Source organism: Myotis myotis, unplaced genomic scaffold (assembly GCF_014108235.1).
Source record: "Myotis myotis isolate mMyoMyo1 unplaced genomic scaffold, mMyoMyo1.p scaffold_m19_p_3, whole genome shotgun sequence".
NCBI classification, from domain to species: Eukaryota; Metazoa; Chordata; class Mammalia; order Chiroptera; family Vespertilionidae; genus Myotis; species Myotis myotis.
In genome coordinates this window covers 112,352,605-112,372,458 of record NW_023416335.1, presented here as the reverse complement: position 1 = coordinate 112,372,458, position 19,854 = coordinate 112,352,605, and the positions used below count along the sequence as shown (strand labels likewise).

At 41.2% G+C, this 19,854-nt stretch overlaps 1 protein-coding gene across 1 annotated transcript in view; it reads left to right on the top strand.

Annotated features, from left to right (window-relative positions):
* TEX26 (testis expressed 26) overlaps positions 1-19,854 on the top strand; it is a 49,204-nt gene that overhangs the window by 11,963 nt on the left and 17,387 nt on the right. The gene's annotated exons all lie outside the window — the stretch shown is intronic.

The following is a 19,854-nucleotide window of genomic DNA, read 5'->3' as shown; positions in this document are numbered from 1 at the left end:
CGAAATGTAGCAAAAAATAAAATAAATAAGTATAGGACCTAGGCAAGTGTGTAGATTTGGATGACAAGGGGGCTGCCTTGAAATCTAGGACAAAGTTTCCCTCCACTGGGCACCTCTATGACTGGAGGCTTATCTCACCCAGGTGAGGTGTAATGCACCGTCGTAAGGCCCTATGGTGGAGTGGGGTAGGGAAAAAAGGCTGTGGGAAAGATAGGACCCATAGCTAGGCAGGTTTGCTCTCAGGCAGGTAGGTGCTTGTTAGGAGAGTACACTTAGAAATGGAGATCTGAGCATCAGTCCCTTTAACGCTACTTGTGCTCTGTTCCCTTTGGAGAATCTCTATGTATCTGTGATCACTTCATTTGATTTAGGCCACACATCTGGATGACAAGCAAAATAGTCCACCATCTACCTGCATCCCATTTTCTAGATGTTTGGTTTCTTATGGACATAATCTGAATCTAACCTGGCCCTGTTTTTAAAAAATAGTCAATGTGAAATATTTCAGATATATACAACAAATCTTGAGCTATCGCCCATCTTCAATAATCAAGAACACATGGATACTTTGTATGTGCACCCTTCATCCAGCCTTCCCACTGGGTAATGTTGAAGCAAATTCTAGACATCATATATCATTTCACTTCTAAATAATTCTTATGTATTGTATAATTTTAAAAACATGTAACAATACTATTATCTCACCTAAAAATTTTTAATATCAAATATAGCCAATCAGCAATCAAGTTTCCCCAACTGTGTCATAATTAAAAAAAAATAGTTGACTTGAAATTGAATCCAAATATGATCTACATATTCCATTTGGTTATTATATCTCTTTGTTATTTAATCTATACATTTCCCCTCTTTTTTTCCCCTGAAAATGTTCGGGCGCCAGATGTTGGGGTCCAACCCCAACAGGTCCAGGGGTCCCCAAAGGTGTGGACGGAGTCGGTGAAGAAGGAATGACACAGAGGCAGCGTTCAGGTGATCATCATAGCCGGGTTCTCTTGTCAGGGTCTCCAGCCAGGTTCTGTAGCCAGTTCTCCAGCAAAGTTTTGGTTAGGATCTCCAGCCAGGTTCTGTGTCCATGTTCTCTTGTGCCCCGACCCGTGGGACAACAACGGGGGAACGAAGAGACACCCTAGGAGAATGAGACAAACAAGGGACACGAAAGAATGGAGGCAAGACAGTGCTCTGATCAAGCCTCAAATTTTATTCTCACAGCGGCAGGATATATACTGTTTTAGGGATGGGGGGTGGGTGGGTAAAGGGGTCTATGGGCAGTAACCTATTACTAGAGATTTATTAGGCTCAGGATGGCTGTGCTTATCAGTGGAGATGTGTGCTTGTCAGCGGAGATTTAGCAGCTGTGTACTTAGGGTGAGGGTAGGTTATCTTTTAACTGCTGGCCAAATTGCAAGACACAGGTGGTTTCTGGTAATTAGGAGTTTCTGGAGGAACCAGAAACTTATAGTTCTTAAGATGGCTTTGTCTAAGCCAATATCTCTAATGGCTCCCAACACTCTTGCTAGGTTCTCCAGCCAGGTTCCCCAGGTTCCCCAGCCAGGTTCGGTCACCAGATTCTGTAGCCAGGTTCTTCAGCCAGGTTCTGGCTAGGTTCTCCAACCAAGTTCTGTAGCCAGGTCCTGTCCAGGATCTTTTGCCAGGTTCAGTCACCAGGTTCTAGTCAGGTTCTCTTGCCATGTTCTATCCAGGGTCTGAGTCCAGTTTCTGTCCAGGATCTTTTGCCATGTTCTCTCCAGCGAAGTTCTTCTGTCTCTAGGTTCTGTGTAGGTTCTATGTCTAGGTTCTGTGTTCTGTTGTCTTGTTACATCTGTATTTATACCAGTTGATTCAATCCTATCAATCTCTATTACAAAGGTTAGGGCGTTTCTTATCTCCATTCCAGGGAGTAAAGATTATGTAGCTTAAGCATGATTGTTCGTAGTTAAAGTGATTAATTACCCGCCTGGCACTTAGTTAAGGGGTTTTATTCCCTCCCTAACTTCAGGGGAAAATCCCTACCTGGGGAAACAACCTTTCTCAGAGAGGTGACCTTGGTTAAAACACATAGGGGAAAATCCCTACCTGGGGAAACAACCTTTCTCAGAGAGGTGACCTTGGTTAAAACACATAGTGCCAAGAGGGTGAGCAAACATATTAAGAACAGTATGCCATATATGCCAGGTCCCTTGAAACAGCAAGGATGGACCGGCTCCCAGCAGTTTTTGTTGAAGAAATGGATTATTTTTCTGATTTCACTCACATCATGTTATTAAAATATACCTTGTTTCATGTATTTTCTGTAACCTGACATTCCAAAAACGTCATCAGACTCAGGTTAAATATTTTGGCAAAAATATGTAATGGGTGGTATTGTATATGTCCATCCAGCGCATCATACCTGGTGGCTCCTCTTTTTGAGCTATGAATGAAAATTGCTGGTCACCACCTGAGTGCATTATTTCACCAGGGACTCACAAACCAGTGACATCCTAATTCTTATATTTCTTCCTTTTCCTAACTGGAATACATCTGTAGAGAGAAACTTTCCTTCACTGACTATTTGGTGACACAGAAGTACAGTTTTTAAAGGAGAGTGCTCAGGTCTTTAAAACATGAATTAAAAATTAATGAATTTCCAATTGTTATTCTTTTAAAATCTCATTTTAGTCCTCTCATAGATTCATCCTAAGATGAAGGATTGTTTCTCTTCAAGGAATCTGGAAATTAAATGATTTCTGGTCCTTAGTTTATTTTTATTATATTTTTTTACTTTGTCATATTTTTTAAAATTAACTTTATTGGAGTGACATTGGTCAACATGAACATAAAGGTTTCAGATGTGGGTTTCTATGTTACAAGATCTGTATATTGCACCATGTGCTTACTACTCAAAGTCAGGTCTCCTGTCACCTTAGGATCTCCTCTATCCCACCTCTTCTCTCTGGCAACCACCACTCTGTTGTTTGTGTTCATAAGTTCAGGTTTATATCCCACATATGAGTGAAATCATATGGTTCTTAGCTTTTTCTGACTGGCTTATTTCACTTAACATACTGTTCTCAAGGTCCATCCATGTTGTTGCAAATGGTGCTATTTCATCCTTTCTTACGGCTGAGTAGTGTTCTGTTGTGCACATGTACCACATCTTCTTTATCCATTTCTCGATCACAGGACACTTAGTGCCAGGAGCCGGTCCATCCTTGCTGTTTCAAAGGACCTGGCATATATGGCATACTGTTCTTAATATGTTTGCTCACCTTCTTGGCACTATGTGTTTTAACCAAGGTCTCCTCTCTGAGAAAGGTTGTTTCCCCAGGTAGGGATTTTCCCCTGAAGTTAGGGAGGGAATAAAACCCCTCAACTAAGTGCCAGGTGGGTAATTAATCACTTTAACTATGAACAATCATGCTTAAGCTACATAATCTTTACTCCCTGGAATGGAGATAAGAAACGCCCTAGCCTTTGTAATAGAGATTGATAGGATTGAATCAACTGGTATAAATACAGATGTAACAAGACAGCAAGAGACAGAACTTAGAACACAGAACTTAGAAGACAGAACCTACACACTGAACCTAGACAGAACCTAGACACAGAGCCTACACAGAACCTAGAGACAGAAGAACTTCGCTGGAGAGAACATGGCAAAAGATCCTGGACAGAAACTGGCCACAGAACCTAGAGACAGAACCTAGCGAGAGAACATGGCAAAAGATCCTGGACAGAAACTGGCCACAGAACCTAGAGACAGAACCTAGCGAGAGAACATGGCAAAAGATCCTGGACAGAAACTGGCCACAGAACCTAAAGACAGAATCTAGTGCGAGAACCTGGTAGGAGAACCTGGACAGAACCTGGCTGGAAAACCTAGCGAGAGAACTTGGCAACAGAACCTGGCAACAGAACTTGGCAGGAGAACCTGGATAGAACCTGGCTGGAGAACCTAGCGAGGGAACATGGCTACAGAACCTGGCTGGAGAACCTGGAGAACCTGGCTGGAGAACCTAGCAAGAGAACATGGACACAGAACTTCGCTGGAGATCCAGACCAGAACTTGGCTGGAGATCCTGGCTAGAGATCCTATCTAGGCTGCTGACCAACTGAACGCTGTCTCTGTGTCATTCCTTCTTCGCCAACTCCGTCCACACCTTTGGGGACCCCTGGACCTGCTGGGGTTGGACCCCAGCAACTTAGATTGTTTTCATGTCTTGGTCACTGTGAATAATGCTGCAATGAACATAGGGGTGTATATATCTTTGTGAATACATGATTTTGAGGTTTTTGGTTATATACCCAGGAGAGGGATTGCTGGGTCGTATGAAACCTCTATTCTCAATTTTTTGAGAAATTGCCAGACTGCTTGCCATAGTGGTTGTACCAGTCTATATTCCCACCAGCAGTGGATGAGGGTTCCCTTTTTCCCCCCACAACCTCTCCAACACTTGTTATTGCTTATCTTGTTGATAATGGCCGCCACTCTAACAGGTGTGAGGTGGTATCTCATTGTACTTTTTATTTGCATTTCCCTAGTTGTCAGTGAAGTTGAACATCTTTTCATATATCTACTGGCTGTTTGTATGTCTTCTTTAGAAAGGTATAGTTTCAGGTTCTCTGCCCACTTTTCAATTGGGTTGTTTGTTTGTTTGGTGTTGAGTTTTATGAGCTCTTTATATAGTTTGGAAATTAAACCTTTGTTGGAGATACTGTTTACAAATATCATCTTCCAGCTGGTTGTCTATTTGTTTTGTTGTTAGTTTGTTGTGTTGTGTTTTTTTGAGATCATATAGTTTATTCTAATCTTGCAGATGAGGATACAGACAGAGATTATAGGAATTTTTGAAAGGCATAGAGTCAAGTAGTAGCAGAGCCAAGGTTAGAACTTGCATTTCCCTTTTTATTTATTCTTTAGTTTAAAGTATTACATGTAGTATTACATATGTCTCCTTTTCCCCCCATTGACCTTTTCCTGGCCACCCACTCACCCCAACACATGCTCTCACCCCCCTAGTGTCTGTGTCCATTGGTTATGTTTATATGCATGCATACAAGTCCTTTGATTGATCTCTAACCCCACACTTCTCCCCTCCCCTGCCTTCCCTCTGAAGTTAGATAGTCGGTTCGATGCTTCTCTGTCTCTGGATCTATTTTTTTAATTAAGTCTTTATTGTTTAGATTATTACAGTTGTTCCTCTTTTTCCCCCCCATAGCTCCCCTTTACCCGGTTCCCACCCCACCCTCTGCCCTTACCCTCCCCCCACACTGTCCTCATCCATAGGTGTACGATATTTTTCCAGTCTCTTCCTGCACCCCCCACACCCCTTTCCCCCCAAGAATTGTCAGTACACTCCCTTTCTATGCCCCTGATTCTATTATATTCACCAGTTTATTCTGTTCATCAGATTTTTTATTCACTTGATTTTTAGATTTACTTGTTGATAAATGTGTATTTGTTCATAATTTTTATCTTTACCTTTTTCTTCTTCTTCTTCCTCTTCTTAAAGAATACCCTTCAGCATTTCATATAATACTTGTTTGGTGGTGATGAACTCCTTTAGCTTTTTCTTATCTGTGAAGCTCTTTATCTGACCTTCAATTCTGAATGATAGCTTTGCTGGATAAAGTAATCTTGGTTGTAGGTTCTTGGTATTCATCACTTTGGATATTTCTTGCCACTCCCTTCTGGCCTGCAAAGTTTCTGTTGAGAAATCAGCTGACAGTCATATGGGTACTCCCTTGTAGGTAACTGACTTTCTTTCTCTTGCTGCTTTTAAGATTCTCTCTTTGTCTTTTGCTCTTGGCATTTTAATTATGATGTGTCTTGGTGTGGCCCTCTTTGGATTCCTTTTGTTTGGGGTTCTCTGCACTTCCTGGACTTGTAAGTCTATTTCTTTGACCAGGTAGGGGAAGTTTTCTGTCATTATTTCTTCAAATAGGTTTTCAATATCTTGCTCTCTCTCTTCTTCTGGCACCCCCATAATTTGGATGCTGGTATGCTTGAAGTTGTCCCAGAGGCTGCTTACACTATCTTCATATTTTTGGATTCTTTTTTCCTTTTTGTTTTTCCAGTTGGGTGTTTTTTGCTTCTTCATATTTCAAATCTTTGACTTGATTCTTGCGATCCTTTAGTCTGCTGTTGAAAAACCTTCTAACCGTGGTTTTGAACTCTATATCCAGTAGTTTGCTTTCCTCCATTTCTATCATTTGTGACCTGTTTCTTTGTCTCTGCATTTTGGCTGCTTCCCTGTGTTGATAGAGTGGCTCTGTGTGCTAGGTGTCCTATAGGGCCCAGTGGCTCAGCCTCCCCAATTACCTGAAGTGGACATTTTGGTGCACCCCTTTGTGGGCTTTGTGCACAGTCATGTTGTAGTTAAGACTTGATTGTTGTAGGTATCACTGGGAGGAATTGAACTCCAGGCCAATTGTCTGTGAGAATCAGCTGTGTCTGCAGTGGGAGGACTTCTGTGCTGAAGACACTCTTATGGGGCAAGACTTGCTTCAGTGGGGCTTTGGTGCTCACTGAGTATGCCCCCGAGTGTGTCCCTTATGGATCTGAGGAGTTGTAATCTGGATGGTCCCACTCTGGCCACTAGATACACGGGCTCTTGGATCTCTAAGGAGGTGCTAATTTAGCCTCTTCCTGAGGCTACCCAGCAGGACCTATGGAGAGATTTGAAGATTCCTCTTCTTTGTTTGGGGTTTGGAGGTGCCCAGATGAGGCCCAGCTGTGAAGCAGTGCAAGCTGCTGTTGGGCCTTGGGCCTTCTTTTGGATGTTCTGGGTCTCTTTGACTCAGCTGCAATTTGTTCTGTAATTTTAGATTGCAAAGCGCCAGGCCATTCATATGCAAAAGCCTCTGCTCACAGCTTGGGTGGGGTGGGGTCTCACGGAATCAACAGGGTGGAGCAAACAGCTATGGCTGATCCTCAGCCCTGCCCTAAGTGGCCCCAGGTCTCAGTGTCCCGTGGTAATCAGTAATCGCTGCAAGCACCTCTGAGAGAAAGCTGTCCTCAAGTTCTGCCTGATGCCAGACAGTTCAATTTCTCCCCATATGAATCTGGGTCCCCAGAGACGCACCTGGAACTGGAGTTCAGAGCAGTCGGGAGCTTGTGTCTCCCTCCTGATTGAAAAAGTCAACCACGTCCTCAGTTTCCAGGCCTTTCCGCGCACGCTTCTGTACCTCTGCACTTTACTTCCCCACTTCCTCTGAGTCTCAGTGTGCTTTTCTCTTTCCTTCTAGTTGTAGAATTTCCACTCAGCCAGCCTTCCTGTGGTTCTGGATGATGTCCATTTTGTCTTTTAGTTGTAGTTTTGAAGTGATTGTGTGAGGCAGCAATTTCAGGTGTTTACCTATGCTGCCATCTTGGTTTCTCTCCTCTCTGGATCTATTTTTGTTCATCAGTTTATGTTGCTCATTATATTCCAAAAATGAGTGAGATCATGTGATATTTATCTTTCTCTGACTGGCTTATTACACTTAGAATAATGTTCATCATATCCATCCATGCAGTTGTGAATGGTAAGAGTTCTTTCTTTTTTGCAGCAGCGTATTTTTCCATTGTATAGATGCATGGCAGTTTTTTAATCCATTCATCCACTGATAGGCACATAGGTGGTTTCCAAATCTTAGCTATTATAAATTGTGCTGCTTTGAATATACAGGTACATATGTCCTTCCTGATTGGTGTTTCTGATTTCTTGGGATATATTCCTAGAAGTAGGGTTACTGGGTCAAATTGGAGTTGCATTTTGAATTTTTTGAGGAAGCTCCATACTGTTTTCCACAGCAGCGGCACCAGTCTGCATTCCCACCAACAGTGCACAAGGGTTCCTTTTTCTCCACATCCTTGCTATTACTTGTCATTTGCCAATTTGTTGATAATAGACATTCTGACAGATGTGAGATGGTATCTCATTGTTTTGATTTGCATCTCTTAGATGATTGGTGACTCTGACCATGTTTTCATATGTCTTTTGGCCTTCTCTATGTCCACTTTCGAAAAGTGTCTATTTAGGTCTTTTGCCCATTTTTGAATCGATTGTTTATTTTCCTTTTGTTAAGATGTATGAGTTCCCTATAAATTTTAGATATTAGGCTCTTATCGTATATAACATTGGCAAATATGTTCTCCCATGCAGTGGGCTTTCTTGTTGTTTTGTTGATGGTTTCTTTTGCTATGAAGAATCTTTTTATTTTGATGTAGACCCATTTGTTTATTTTCTCCTTAGTTTCCATTTCCCTAGGAGCTGTATCTATAATGATATTACTATAACATATGTCTGATATTTTGCTGCCTAGGGATTCTTCTAAGGTTTTTATGGTTTCCCATCTCACGTTTAAGTCCTTTATCCATTTTGAGTTTATTTTTGTGTATGATGTAAGTTGGTGGTCTAGTTTCATATTTTTGCCTGTATCTGTCCAATTTTCCTAACACCATTTATTGAAGAGACTGTCTTAACTCCATTGTATGTTCTTGCCTCCTTTGTCAAATATTAATTGAGCATAATGACTTGGGTCAATTTTTGGGTTCTCTGTTCTGTTCCATTGGTCTATATGTCTGTTCTTGTGCCAGAACCAGGCAGTTTTGAGAACAGTGGCTTTGTAATATAGATTGATATCTGGTATTGTGATTCCTCTAACTTTGTTGTTCTTTCTCAAGATTGCTGTTATTCAGGGTCATGTCTTTTTTTTCTTCCATATAACTTTTTGGAGAGTTTATTCTAGCCTTGTGAAATATGCCATTGGTATTTTAAGAGGGATTGCATTAAATTTATAGATTGCTTTGGGTACTATGGACATTTTAATGATGTTGATTCTACAAATCCATGAACATGGTATATTCTTCCATTTGTTTATGTGTTCTTCTATCTCTTTTTTCAATGTCCTGTAGTTTTCTGAGTACAGGTCTTTTACCTCCTTAGTTAAGTTTATTCCTAGGTATCTTAATTTTTTTGGTGCAATAGTAAATGGGATTTTTTGTTTGTTTCTTTTTCTGTGAGATCATTATTGGTATATAAAAAAAGCCATACATTTCTGGGTGTTAATTTTATATACTGCTACATTGCCAAATTCATTTATTAAATCTAGTAGTTTTTGATGGAGTCTTTAGGGTTTCCTATGTACAATGTCATGTCATCTGTGAATAATGATAGTTTTACATCTTATCTAATTTGGATGCCTTTTATTTTTTCTTCTTTCCTAATCACTATGACTAGCACTTTCAGACTATGTTGAACAGGAGTGGTGTCAGTGGGCCTCCCTATCTTGTTTCTTTTCTTAGGGGAAATGGTTTTAGGTTTTGCTCATTGAGTATGAGGTTGTCTGTAGGTTTTCCATATGAGGTTTTTATTATGATGAGGTATGATCCCTCTATTCCCACTTTTCTCAGAGTTTTTTTTTTTTTTTTATCAAGAAAGGGTGTTCGATTTTGTCAAATGCTTTTTCTGCATCAATTGATATGATTATGTGATTTTTATCTCTCCATTTGTTTATGTGATGTAGCACGTTTATTATTTGCGGACATTGTACCATCCTGGCATCCCCAGAATAAATCCCACTTGGTCATGGTGTATGATCTTTCTAATTTAATGCTGGATCTGATTCATTATGATTTTTTTTTTGAGGATTTTAGCATCTATAGTCATCATAGATATTGGCCTGTAATTCTCTTTCTTTGTAGTGTCCTTATCTGGTTTGGGGATTAGGGTAATGCTGGCTTCATAAAAAGAGTGTGGAAGTATTGCTTCCTCTTGAAATGTTTGGAATAGTCTGAGGAGGATAGGTTTTAGTTCTTCTTTGAATGGTTGGTAAAACTTCCCTGTGAAGCCTTCTGGCCCAGTGCTTTTGTTTGCTGGAAGTTTTTTGATTACTGCTTCACTTTTCTCCATAGTTATCAGCCTATTCAGAATTTTTGATTCTTTCTGATTGAGTTTTGAGAGGTCGTATTTTTCTAGGAATGTGTTCATTTTTTCTAGATTGACCACTTTGTTGGAATACAGTTGTTCATAGTATTTTTTAAAATCCTTTGTATTTCTGTAGGGTCTGTTGTTATTTTATCTCTTTCATTTCTGATTTAGTTTACTTGGATCCTCTATTTTTGACACTCAGTGAGCCTGGCTAGAGGTTCATCAATCTTGTTTTTCTTTTCAAAGAACCAACTCTTAGTTTTATTGATCTTTGGTTTTAATTTTTGGTCTCTATGTCATGTTTTCCCACTCTGATCTTTATTATTTTCTTCCTTCTGCTCTCTCTGGGCTTTTCTTGTTGCGCTCTATCTAATTCTTTTAAGTGGTAGAGTTGGATAATTTATTACCAGTTTTTCTTATTTTTTGAGGTAGGTCTGTAACGCTATGAACTTTTCTCTCAGGACTGCATTCACTGTGTCCATTACATTTTGGATTGTTGTCTTTTCATTATCATTTATTTCCAGGATGTTCTTTATTTCTTCTTTAATCTCTTTGGTAACCCAATCATCCTATTTAATAATAGACAAACATGGTAATTAACCGAACCTCCATCACACTTCCCATTGGCTAATCAGGGAAATATGCAAATTAAATGCCAACCAAGATGGCAGCCAGCAGCCAGGCAGCTGAAGCGAACAGGAGGCTTGCTTGCTCCAGTGATGGAGGAAGCCAAGGTTCCCCGCCTGCTGCTGCCGGCCTCTGAGCTGCACTCTAAGAAACAATGTTGCAATTATAGAAGCTGAATAATCCCCAGTAACCTGCTTTCAGCCAGCCGGGCCTCAGAGCTGGAGCTGCAACAGTGTTTCAATTATAGAAGCCAAACAAACCCAGATACCTGCTTTCAGCAGCCGAGGTCTCAGAGCTGGACCCGAGCCTCAGAGCTAAAGCCAGCTTTCAGTTCCAGTGAAAGCCATAGAAGGTAAATAAATCCCAGAATAAAAGAAAAAAGAAAAAGAAAAAAAGGAGAGGTTGGGAGCTTCAGTCACCCGCCAGCCTGAAAACGGCCCTCAGCCCCTCACCCAGACTGGCCAGGAACCCCAGTGGGGACCCCCACCCTGAAGGGGGTGTGACCAGCTGCAAACAGCCATCATCCCCTCATCCAGGCTGGCCAGGCACCCAAGCGGGACCCCCACCCTGATCCGGGACACCCTTCAGGGCAAAGCAGCTGGCCCCAACCCGTGCACCAGGCCTCTATCCTATATAGTAAAAGGGTAATATGCAAACTGACCCTAACAGCAGAAGGACTGGGAATGACTGGTCACTATGACACACACTGACCACCAGGGGGCAGATGCTCAATGCAGGAGCTGCCCTCTGGTGGTTAGGGTGCTCTCACATGGGAGGAGCTCTGCTCAGCCACAAGTCAGGCTGATGGCTTCCAGTACAGCGGTGGTGGTGGGAGCCTCTCCTGACTCCTCAGCAGCGCTAAGGATGTCCGACTGCAGTTTAGTACTGCTCCCCGCTGGCAAGTGGACATCCTCCGCGGGCTGCTGGACTGCCAGAGGAATTTCTGATTGCCATCTTAGGCCCAATGCCCCAGGGAGCAGGCCTAAGCCAGCAGGTGGTCATCCCCTGAGGGGTCCCAGACTGCGAGAGGGCACAGACCGGGCTGAGGGACTCCCCTCCCCCGCCCCCCCCCCCCCGAGTGCACAAATTTTTGTGCACCGGGTCTCTAGTCTATATATATAAAAGCTCAGTGACCAGAACAGCAGAACAACCAGAACAACTGGAAGGACTGGTGGTTATGACACACACTGCGGCAGCCAACCAGCCTGACCTGTGCCCTGATTGCCTCCCCCCCACCCCTCCGACTGGTCCCGCCCCTGATTGGTCCCCCCAGCCCTGATTGGGGGCGGAGCTGGCTGACCAACCTCCTGTAGCCTTTTCCCCCAGCCAGCCCCGCCCCCAATTGCACCACCCCAACCCCATTGGGGGCAGAGCTGGCTAGCCAACTGCCTGTAGCCCCTCCCCCTTGCCGGCCTGGCCTGATGAGCCCCCATCAGGGCGGGATGACTGGACCCCACCTTACCATGAATTTGTGCACCAGGCCACTAGTTGTTTAATAAGATGTTATTTCGCCTCCAAGTGTTTGAATTTTTTGATTGTTTTTATTGTCATTTATTTCTAATATTATACCACTAGTAGCCCGGTGCACGATATTCATGCACATTAAAAGGGAATTAATTTCCCTAACTGGTTTGGCTCAGTGGATAGAGCATTGGCTTGCAGACTCAAGGGTCCTGGGTTCGATTCCAATCAAGGGCATGTACCTTGGTTGCGGGCACATCCCCAGCAGGGAATGTGCAGGAGGCAGCTGATCAATGTTTCTCTCTCATTGATGTTTCTAACTCTCTATCCCTCTCCCTTCCTCTCTGTAAAAAATAAATAAAATATATATATTTTTAAAAGGGAATTAATGAGCAGAGATATTATTTTAACATTGCTAGTTGCCCTTTCTCTATAATAGAAATGTGAGAGATGAAAGGAAATTAGTAAAATGTATATGAAAATAATATATAAATTTATTAATAAATAAGCAGTAACAAAAGGATATAACAACAACAGAGGCATGATATAAAAACAACAAAAATATGATATGATAACAACAAAAACATGATAAACATGATATAAAAACAACAGGGATGCAAACAATGACTGATAAAATGATTAAACTTATTCTAATATCTCCCTGTACACCACATTAAGAGTGAAAACACTTTCAGAGTGCTTGACTAATTTCTTTTATGATGAAGTACTTAGAACTTTAACTGTAACATCACATGCTCTTCAAACTCGAACAAAAGCAGCATATAAATGACCATGTGCAAAAACGGGTTCAGGTAGAAATATGCCTACTCTGTCTAGAGTTTGTCCTTGTGATTTATTAATAGTCATCACAAATGCTGGTATCATGGGAAACCATCGTTGAATCAATTTAAATGGGAGGCCAGTGCCAGATGGGGACAAATTAATTCTTGGAATCAGAACAGCCTCTCCCTCTGAAGATCCTGTTAATACTTCAGCTTCGATAATGTTAGGTCGTAATCTTTTGATAATAAATCTGGTACCATTACAAAGACCCCATTTACTATTGAGGTTTCTCAATAGCATGATGATTGCACCCACTTTCAATTTTAATTTATGACATGGCATTCCCGAAGGATTAATACTATTAAGAAATTCCATGGGAAAATTTTCTTTTGTTTCTTTGTTATGGGGTGGGTCCACAACATTAGTAACAAAGAAAAAGAATTAAAACTTTATTGTGGGGAGCCGCTACAGTGTTTTGGACAGGTTCAAGTCTTGGACTAATGAAGGGGCACAGTCCTCTCATTGCCACATGCAAGTCCCAGCTTGGAGGGCAGGGCCCTCCCAGCACAATTACAGCCAACAGCTGTAGTTGTAAGCTTGAACCTATGGTCCGAACACGTGGCCCCACGTGCCTGAGTGATGTGGGCTTGATAGAGTTCAGGTGCATGTAGTTGAGTAGGATTGAAACCAGGAGAATGCTGTAAACATCTTGGTCACACCCTTACTTTGCCTTGTAGCATCTGCTATAAAATAAAGGCATGGCTATGGGCATGGTCGCTGTCTCTCAGAGAAGCAGCATCCCACCGAGACCTGGCTTTCATTCTCTTGTCTATCTTTTCTAAGCCTTTCAGCCACCCCACTCAAGTTCACCCCATGCTGGCGCAGCACACTTTAGAAAGATCTGCCTCCATGCTCCCAGGGCTGGTTCCTGCCTCAAACTCTGCCCTTACAGGAAACAGCTCTGGGAAACAGCTCAGGGGAGGGTGCAACCATTGGCAAGACAACCCCTGTAGGACTGACTTCCTTCTGCTCGGCCACTGCTGTTCGTCTGTATGTGACGAACCACCCATGGTTTTTATATAAGTGGATTGTGATCTGAGAACATGCTTGATATAATTTCTAACTTCTTGAATTTGAAGAGACTTTGCCTATGTCCCAATATGTGCTCTATCTTTGAAAATGTCACATGTCACATGAGAAGAATGTATATTCTGTAGCTTTGGGGTGAAATATTCTGAAGATGTCGATTAAGTTCATCTGATCTGAGGGAGTCATTTAGGATTGAAGTTTTTTGCTGATTTTTTTTTGTCTAGAGGATTTATCTAGTGATGTCAATGGGGTATTAAAGTCCCCTACTATGATTGTATTCCTGCCGATCCTTCCCTTGATATCTTTCAGAAGTTTTTTTATGTTTTTGGGTGCTCCTGCATTGGGTGCATATAGTTTACCAGAGTTATATCCTCTTGTTGTATTGATCCCTTTAGTATTATGAAGTGGCCTTCCTTATCTCCTTTTATGGCCTTCACTTTGAGGTCTATTTTGTCAGATATAAGTATTGCTACCTTAGCTTTTTTTAAATTTTATTTTCATTTGCCTGAAAAATATTTTTCCGTCCCTTCAATTTCAATATGTGTGAGTCCCCTGTTCTGAGGTGGGTCTCTTATAGAGAGTATATGTATGGGTCATGTTTTCTTATCCATTCAGCCACTCTATGTCTTTAGATTGGAGCATTTAGTCCATTTACGTTAAAGGTTATTATTGATAGGTACTTGTTTGTAGCCATTTTTATTCTTTATACCCATGTTCCTTCTTCCCATTCAGTTTCTTCTTTTTACAATAGTCCCTTTAGCATTTCTTGCATTGCTGGCTTGGTAGTGATAAACTCCCTGGGCCTTCTTTTGTCTGCGAAACTCCTGATTTCACATTCAATTTTGAATGATAGCCTTGCTGGATAGAATATTCTTGGATTCAGTCCCTTGCTTTGCATCACTTTGTATACTTCATTCCATTCCCTTCTGGCCTGATGTATGTCTGTTGAGAAATAATTTGATAATCTAATGGTAGATCACTCGTAGGTAACTCTCTGTCTCTGTCTCATAGCCTTTAAGTTTCTCTCTGTCATTAACATTTGCCATTGTAATTACGATGTGTCTTGGTGAAGGTGTTTTGGGGGTTCATCTTGTTTGGGACTGCCTGTGCTTGTGTGACTTTTTTCTTCCTCATATCAGGGAAGTTTTCTGTCATTATTTCTTCAAATAGGTTTTCTAATCTTTGCTTCTCTTCTTGTTTTTCTGGCACCCCTATTATATGTATGTTACTTTGTTTCATGTTGTCCCAAATCTCCCTTAGGCTCTCCTCCTGCTTTCTATTTTTTCTCTCCACTAGCTGTTCAGATTGGGTGTGTTTCTTTACCCTGTCTTCTAACTCACTAATTCAGTCCTCTGTTTTTTCTAGTCTACTGGTAAATCTTCTATTGTGTTTTTATTGTAGCTATATAATTTTTTATTACCTCTTGATTCTTACAGAAGTTGTTGATTTTCCCATCCATCCAGTTTATGAACTGTATGATCCTTACTCTGAATACTTTTTCTGACATATTGCATGCCTTACTTTCATTTTCTGGAAATTCCCCCTTTTATTTTCTTGTGGGTTGTTTCTTTTTCTCCCTATTTTTGCTCTCACCGAAGGGTCCAAGTGCTGAGTCACATGGGGCCTGTGGCTGAAGTGGAGGGCTAGGCAGAAGGGTCATGCACCACAAGAGTCACTGGAGGGCCCAGGCACCAGGATGCACAGGGCCTGTGACCATAGCAGTGGGCTGGCGGAAGGGTTGTGCACCTCAAGAGTCACCAGAGTCCAGGATCTGGGACACGGGGGGTGGGGGGGGGGGCGCGGGAAGGGACCCTGGCTGAAGCATCTGGTTGGCATGAGGGTTGCACACCCTGAGAGTCAATGGAGAACCCAGTCATCTGGACATGAAGCACCTGTGGCTGCAGTGGCAGGAGGGTTGTGTACCCCAAGATTCACCAGAGTGCCCATGTGCTGGGACATGCAGGGTATGCAGCCACAGCAGTGGGTTGGCAGTGGGGTTGTGCACCCCAAGAGTCATCTGAGTGCTTGGGCACTGGGACACACAGGGCTTGTGGTGGTGGCGGCAGGCTGGTGGGAGGATTGTGCACTCTGGGACTCAGAGAAGCCTGCACCCAGGGAGGCTGGTGTCCTAGTGCCCATGGGTCTGCAGCTGAGGTAGCAGGTCTTTGGCCGGAGTGGTCCCAGGTGGTGTCTAAGGCCAGTCTGGGTGTTGGTGAGGCTGGACTCCTAGTCACGGAAGCTCTCCCCTTCAAGATGGCATAGTTTCTATTGTTTGTTTTTTAATCTCTTTTAAGAATGCTTTGTAATTTTCAGTATATAGGTCTTTCATGTTCTTTGTTAAATTTATTCCTAGGCATTTTATTCTTTTGGTTGCAATTGCAGAAGGAATTGTTTTTTTAATTTCTCTTTCTGAAGTTTTATTGTTAGAATACAAGAAGGCAATGGATTATTGCATATTGATTTTGTATCTTGCAACTTGACTGTATTTATTTATTCTTTCCAATAGTTTTTGTGGAATCTTTAGGGCTTTGTATATACAGAATCATGTCACCTGCAAAAAGTGATAGTTTTTGCTTCTTCCTTTTTTTATTTGAGTGCATTTTAGTTCTTTCTCTTACCTTATTGCTCTGGGTAGGATTTCCAGCACTGTGTTGAATAAGAGTGGTGAGAGTGGTCATCTTGTCTTGTTCCTGATCTTAGAGAAAAACCTTTCATTTTTCTGCCAATAGCTAAGGATTTATTATAAATGGCCTTTATTATGTTGAGGTACTTTCCTTCAATTCACATTTTATTGAGTGTTTTAATCATAAATGGATGTTGTATCTTATCAAATGCTTTTTCTGTATCTATTGTTGAGATCATATGATTTTTATACTTTTGTTAATGTGGTGTATTACACTGATTGATTTGTACATGTTGAATCATTCTTGTTCCCCTGGAATGAACCCCATTTGATTGCAATGTGTTATTTTTTTTTTATGTTCTATTGTACTCAATTTGCTAGTATTTTGTTTAGGAATTTTGCATCCGTATTTATCAGAGCTATTGGTCTGTAGTTTCTTTCTTTGTGTTATCTTTGCCAGGTTTTGGTTTCAGGGTTATGTTGACCTCATAGAATCTGTTAAGTATTGCCTCTTCTTCAATTTCATGGATGAATTTGAAAAGGATAGGTTTTAAATCTTTTTGAACGTTTGGTAGAATTCACTGGTGAAGCCACCTGGTCCAGGACTTTTTTTTTTTTGAGACGTTTTTGATGGTTGTTTCAATTTCCTCACTACTGATAGGTCTATTTAGAGTTTCCAATTCTTCATGATTTAGATTGGGAAGGTTATATAATTCTAGGACCTTATCCATTTCTTCTAGGTTATGATCCTTTGTTTATTTGTAATATCTGTGGTGACTTAGCCTCTCTCATTTCTGTTTTTGTTTATATGGGTCTTTCTCCTTTTTTCTGTAGAGAGTCTAGCCAGGGGCTTGTAAATTTTATTAATCTTTTCAAAGAACCAGATCTTTGTTTTATTAAATTTTTTTTTGTATAGTCTTCTTGTTCTCTATTTCATTCAGTTCTCCTCTAATTTTTATTATTTCCACTAGTGGCCTGGTGCATGAAATTCATGCATGGGGGAGGTATCCCTCAGCCCAGCCTGCACCCTCTCCAATCTGGGGCCCCTTGGGGGATGTCCGACTGCTGGCAGTCAGACATCCCTCTTGCAATCCGGGACTGCTGGCTCCTAACTGCTCACCTGCCTGCCTGCCCAATCGCCCCTAACCACTCTGCCTGCCGGCCTTCTGTCTTGCTCCCCCTGCCCCCCGGCCAGCCTGATCGCTCCCAACTGTCCTCCCCTGCCAGCCTGATGGCCTCCAACTGCCCTCCCCAGCCCACCTCATGGCCCCCAACTGCCCTTTCTAGCCCGCCTCATGGCCCCCAACTGCCCTTCCCTGCTGGCCTCATGGCCCCCTAATGCCCTCCCTTGCTTGCCTCATGGCCTCAACTACCCTCCCCAGCCGGTCTCCCAGAAGGTCTCCTGATCTAATTAGCATATTACCCTTTTATTAGTATAGATTCTTCTGCTGTTTTTGGGTTTCTTTTGTTGTTCTTTCTCTAGTTCTTTAAGATGTGATGTTAGTTTGTTTACTTGGGGGTCTCTTGTTTCTTGAGATAGGCCTGTAATGATATAAACTTCCCTCTTATTACTGCTTTTGTTGCATCACAGATGCTTTGATATGTTTTATTGTCATTCTCATTTGTCTCTACATCTTTTTATCTCATCTTTTATTTCTTATTCAACTCAGTCATTTTTTAGTAGTATTTTGTTTAATCTCCATGTATTTGTGCCTCCTTTATGCAGTTGATTTCTAATTTCAAGGCATTGTGGTCAGAGAATATGCTTGGTATAATTTCAATCTTCTTACATATTTTGATGCTAGTTTTATGATGCAATTTATGATCTATCCTTGAGAATGTTGCATGTGCACTGGAGAAGAATGTATAATCTGATGTTCTTGGAGGAAAGGTTCTATAAATGTCAATTATGTTCATTTGGTCTAGTGTTTCATTTAAGGCTGATATTTCTTTATTGATTTTCTGTTTGGTTGATCTGTCTAGAGCTGTCAATGGAGTACTAAGGTCCCCAACTATGGTTGTGTTTTGATCTGTTTCTCCCTTTAATTCTGTGAGTAGCTGTTTTATATATTTCAGTGCTCCTTGGTTTGGTGCATATATATTAACTAGTGTTATCTTTTCTTGATAAGTATCCCCTTTATCATTATAAAGTGTTCATATTTGTCTCTTGTTATCTTGAAATCTATTTTGTTAGATATAAGTATGGCGACACCTGCTTTTCTGTGGATGCTATTTGCTTGGAGAATCATTTTCCACCCTTTTACTTTAAATCTCCTTTGTGTTTGCAGTTTAGATATTTCTCTTATAGGCAGAATATAGTTGGGTTTTGCTTTTTGATCCACTCTGCTACTCTATGTCTCTTTATTGGTGAATTCAGATCATTTACATTTAGGGTAATTATTGATGTATGAGGATTTGCTATAGCTATTTTGTCTTTGGTTTTCTGTTAGCTCTGTGCCTCCATTGGTTCTTTTCCTTTGGGTTTCTGTCTGTTGTTTTTGTTTGGTGGTGTTTCATACTTATTTCCTCCTTTTTTAAGCTAGATGTCGTGGTTTGGGGATTTTTTGTATGGTAACCATTAGGTTTATAAAAAATAAACTTGCATATATACCATATCTGTTTTTTACCTATGAGTGCATCTGATCTTTATCTTCCTTTGCCAGTTCAGATCTTTACCTCCTCCTTTTTTATGTTTTTGTTGTCACAAATTATCCCTGCTTATGCTGTAAGTTTTTTGGTGCTGTTACTTGTAATGTTGTGACCTTATGTTCTTTGTTTAAGGAGGATAACTTCCTTGAGTATTTCTTACAATGGAGGTTTTCTGGTTATTAAATCCCTCAGCTGCTGTATGTCTGAGAACATCTTTATTTCTCCTTCATATTTAAAGGATAATTTTACTGGATATATTATTCATGGCAAGTGATTTCTCTCTTTCAGATGTTTGAATATTTGGTTCCATGCTCTTCTGGCTTGTGCAGTTTCTGCTGAGACATCATATAAAATTCTGATGGGTTTTCCTTCTTTTCCCTGGCTGCTTTGAGAATTTTTTTCATTATCATTAATTTTTGACAGCTTTAATACAAAGTGTCTTGAAGAGGGCCTTTTGGGGTTGAATTTCAATCTTCTTACTTCAACCTAAAAAGGCCCTGTTCTGTTTGCTTCTTAGATTCAAGTACCTAATTCTTTCCATAGGTTTGGAAAGTTCTCATTCACTATTTGTTTGAATAGAATCTCTGTTCCATGCTCTCTCTCCTCCTCCTCTGCAATGGCTATAATTCTAGTACTGATTTTTTTTGGATGGAATCAGTTCTCATTGCTAGATTACTATCCTCAATATCACTAGTTCTTTCCTCCATCTGG